This window comes from Chaetura pelagica, unplaced genomic scaffold (genome assembly GCF_000747805.2).
Source record: "Chaetura pelagica isolate M959 unplaced genomic scaffold, ChaPel_1.0 scaffold1341, whole genome shotgun sequence".
In the NCBI taxonomy this organism is placed as follows: domain Eukaryota; kingdom Metazoa; phylum Chordata; class Aves; order Apodiformes; family Apodidae; genus Chaetura; species Chaetura pelagica.
This window is the reverse complement of record NW_009952053.1, coordinates 433,576-438,317: the sequence shown is the minus strand read 5'-3', so window position 1 is coordinate 438,317 and position 4,742 is coordinate 433,576.

Sequence of the window (4,742 nt, the reverse complement as noted above, 5' to 3'; positions counted from 1 at the left end):
GAGCAGCTGGTGTTTCACACCAGGAAGAGACCAAACCTCCCCCTTGCCTGGCTCCCCTTGGGAGAGGTTGGTTTGCCTGACGAATGTTCCAACAAAGGCCAAAAAAATGCAAAAAATGTGTCATTCTTCAACGAAAAACACATGGTGGTTAATTCTGATTTGAATGTAATGATGGTTAATCTTGCTTAGGGACTGTAGCACTTAGCCTTGAGTGACCTAAATGCTTTAAAGGCTCTGGCTGTGGAATAAATTGCTTGGCATTTAACATAATGGCTTTTTTTTTTTTTAGTTTTTTCCCCCCAGTCTTGGTGGCTGAGGCATTCAGTTGCCTTTCAGATGTGGACTCTCCAGCAACTGCTGCACAGCTCAGGAACCTTTTATCTACAATTGCCCAGTTAACACTGATCAGCTGGAGACTACCTGCCATGGTAGGGGGGTTTATGAAAACAGACAGCAGGGCCCAGAATTAATAAAAAGAACAATGGCACTGGCTGAGCTGGGCTGCTGGCAAACATACCCAGTGTTCAGCAGAGGAAAGTGTGTTCCAGCAGAAAGATCTTGAGCAAACAGAGAACAAAGTTACATTCTTGGCAGCATTTTTGCCTCAAGAATGTTTGTTTTAATAAGCAAGCAATTAGTCTGATTCAACAGTGACCTGTTGTCTGCAGTGCAGCACCAAAGCTGGGGCTGTTGGCAGAGGGGCTGAGGCACATGGAGCCACGTCAGTGGGAGCTTTAATTGACCAAGAAAAAGGCAAAGGCCAGGGCTGGTGTGGAAATGGAGCTGGTATGGAAATGTCCCCAGAGCCAGCAGGGGAAGCCTCAGGGGAGGAGCATCTGGTCAAGAACCAACCTCCCGAGAAGAAGTCGTGTCTCTGTTTGTCCAAGGCAAGGACTTGCTTTCCTTGGGAATTCTGCCTGTAAAGCCCTTATTCCTGGGGGATATTCCTGCAGACAGCCCTGAGCAACCCCCTGCCAGCAGCAGGGCTGCCCAGCCTCTCCCTGTGCCTTTGCCTCCATCCCGAGGTGCCGGTGGGATCCCTGAGGGCTGGAGGAGCAGGCAGGTCAGCCCGTCGCCCCCAGGAGCTGGGGATGCTGCTGGGGCTCATCAGCTGGGATGCTGGAAAAGGGTCTGTGTGGAGCCACATGTGCCAGCTGTGATCTGGTTTTTGTCGGGCTGGTTGTGGTTTTTAGAGGCAGAAGGTGCCTCTTATCGGGCCCAGCTGTGCTGCCTTTGATAAGGTGTTGTGGGTGGGTGGGGGTGGAGGCTGAGCTCTGCATCAGCCACCTCTGGTTCCTGCCTCGTGCTCTCCAGGCTTCTGCTTCAGCTGCTCATCACACCAGAGGAGCAGAGGGTTTTAGGGACACAGAAGACACAGAGATGCTCTCCAAAGAGCTGGCATTGCCACAGAGTGTCCAAAACATGTATTTTTAAAGACCTGCTGCTCGGGGGCAGCCAGGGGCCACCGGCAGCTGGAGCAGCTTCGTGGGGCTCCAGCTCCTGGGAACTGCCCTCAAGACTCATCAGCTGCTGGATGCAGCCCCAGCTCCACCCCCAGGGGGGTCCCCATCCCCATCCCTGCAGCTCCTGTCCCTGAGCACACACCAGGAGCAGCTCAACCTCATCTGCCCCCCAGACAGGGCCATCAGTGCTGCAGAAGGAGCCCTGACTGCTGCACCTCCCGTGCTGCTGCTGCAGCACTGCCAGGGCCGCAGAGCAAACCTCTGGCAGGATTGGGGCAGGATGGGATGGACCCTTTTGCTGCTTTGCTTTCTGCTCCCCCTGTCCCCTCACCCGGGTGGCTGCAGGGCTGGAGGCAGCAGGGAGGGCAGGAGAGCCCCTTGTGTTGGAAATGTCAGCTCCTGCAGGTCAGGGCAGCCAGAGGCCTGAGCTGAGCTGCTGTGGAAGCAGAGGGAAGCAGGAATTCTTTGTTGACAGGGGTTTTTTTTCTCATTTCCTGCCCAGGAGACACGTCCGAGATCTCCCAGGGATGCTGGGGTAGGTGGCATCCTGCAATTCAAAGGAGGTGTCCCTAGATTGCCCTCTGCCCCCTTCTCTTGCTGTCCTGCTGTGTCAGTTTAGTCTGGACACACTTGGCAGGGCTGGGAAAGCTTCTTCCCCTCAGCTCCTCCAGCTGCAGCTTCTTCCATTTGCAATCAGTTCCCGTTACAGCCTTGAACTCCTTTCCTGGTGGTGGTGAAGCAGCTCCTACAAATCAGCCCAGTGGGACATCCAGCTGGCTCTTCCCCAGAAATGACTTTCTAAAACAGCCTGGGCTGGTAGTTCTTGGTGGCTGAGGGGTCAGCACCTCTGAGGCTCTCGGGGAGGTCAGTGCAGGAGGGATGTGTTGCCTCTCCTGCCCAGGTCAGCACCCCAGGAGCAAATGCCTGCCTGCAGATCTGGGCTGATGTGCATTTGCTGACAGCAGGAGCAGAGAGGGGGATTGTCCCCCTGTGCTCAGCAATGGCCAGGCCACCCCTGGAGTGCTGGGTTCAGTTCGGGGCCCCTCCATTCCAGAGAGATCTCGAGGTGCTGGAGCCAGGACAGAGGAGGCAACGAAGCTGGGGAAGGGCCTGGAGAATCCATCTGATGAAGAACTCTTGAAGGAGCTGGGAATGCTTAGTGTGAGGAAGAGGAGGCTGAGGGAGACCTCATCAGTCTCTACAAGCACCTGAAAGGTCATTGCAGAGGTTGGTGCTGGTCTCTTCTCACAGGTCATTAGTGACAGAACCAGAGGGAAGGGCTTCAAGCTGCACCAGGGCAGGGTCAGACTGGACATTATAGAGAAGTTCTCCCAGCAAGAGTGGTCAGACACTGGAATGGGCTGCCCAGGGAGGTGGTGAAGTCACCATCCCTGGGTGTGTTTGAGGTTGTTTGGATGTGGTGTTGGTGGGTCTGGTTTAGGGGAGAACTTTGTAGAGTAGGGATGGTGGTTGGACTGGGTGATCCCAAGGGGCTTTTCCAACCTGAATAGTTGGAAGGATTCTAAGGTTCTAAGTGACTTGGACTGCTGCAGCCAGGCAAGGCAGATGGAGTATCAATCAAACAGCATTTAATGCCACATGAAGTTTCATTTTCCCTGTGGTGTGGAGCCAGGAGGGCACAGTCAGCTCCAGCCCCTCTGGACACAGTGGGTGCATTTACTGAGAGCAGGGAATTAAAAGTCCCTCCTCTGGATGTTGTGGTGGGTTTTGCTGCAGCACTGCACGTGCCAAGGGGAGTCTGATCACTGACAACCCTGCCCATCCTAAGGGAGATGCAGGAGGGTGCAGCCCCCCCTGGTGCAGCTGGGACACTTGTCCAGGTGAGTTTGCTGCTGCTTTGTGACCAGGTGTGCTGAGGTGGGTGGGTCAGCACTGTCCAGTGGAATGCCCAGACCCCTGGATCAGGTCATCTCCTGTGGCTGGAGGAGGATGGGATGGGGATGGGGATGAGGATGGAGATGGGATGGGGATTGGGATAAGGATGGAGGTGGGATGGGGATGAGGATGGGGATGAGGATGGGATGGGAGTGGAAACGGTGAGAGGTGTGGATGGGGGTGGGATGGGAATGGGATGGGGTTTGCAATGGGTCAGGGCTGGGAATAGGGCATAGGAAAGAAGACAGGGATGGGATGGGATGGGATGGGATGGGATGGGATGGAAATGAGGACCAGAAACTGCACAGGACGAGGAGACCTGGAGGAACATCAGGATCTGTCCCCACAGATGGGCAGGGCTGGAGCTCCTGGCTGCTGCCCCCAGCTCTGTCTGCAGGGAGGCAGCACTGGGGGGCCCAATGCAGTGACAAGTGACAGGTCAAGAGGTGATGGCCACAAGTTGCACCAGGGGAGGCTTAGATTGGATGTTGGGAAGAATTTGTTCATGTAAAGGGTTGTCAGGTACTGGAACAGGCTGCCCAGGGCAGTGCTGGGGTCAGCATCCCTGGAGGGATGTAAGAGTACTGAGGGATATGGTTTAGTTAAGGACTTGTCAGTGTTGGGTTAATGGTTGGACTTGATGAACCTGAAGGTCTCAACCCACCAAAGTAATTCTGTGGTTCTGTGATCCCCACCACCTTTCCCACTGCCCTGTGGCTCTACCTGACATCTGCACAGGCTGGTGGGGAGTTTCCAGCTGAGGAGAGAGCTTCTCTGGACCTCCAGCACAAACCCTTTGCATACAGGTGCCTTTATGCTCCTTTCTTGCTTTTTCAGAGTTTAAAAAGGGTAACTGAGCTTCAGGGCTCAAGTGCAACTTCACCTGTGCCCAAGTGATCCCAGGTGGGGACCTGATCTGCAGGTGCCTGAGACCTTCCTCCAAGAGTCACTTCTGGGTGCTGAATTCAGCACGGAAAAAGTCAGAGCTATGAGGAAAAGAACAAAAAATCCAGGTCTTGGTGGCGAGGTGGAAAAGCTTCGTGCTTACAGGGATGCACAGAGGATGGAGGAGGGGAGACACACACCTGCACACACACAGCCCCTCTCTGTCGAAACCAGTGGGAACTGCTGCTTCTGGGAGGTGTAACAAGCCCTTGGTGCTGAGCAGGGCCAGGGAGGAAGACCCACACCCCGTGGCTGCAGCCCCCAGATGTTCCCAGGCCACTTCATCTGTCCTCTGCAGCCACTTCTGGGCACATTCTCAGAGCAGCAACCTGGAGATTATTCCTGTGTTTCTGGGTTGAAGCAGTTAAGCACGGGGAAACCAGACTGTTCAATTTTGTCTCTTTTATCAAAGAGTTAAAATGTCACTTTTTTTTTTTT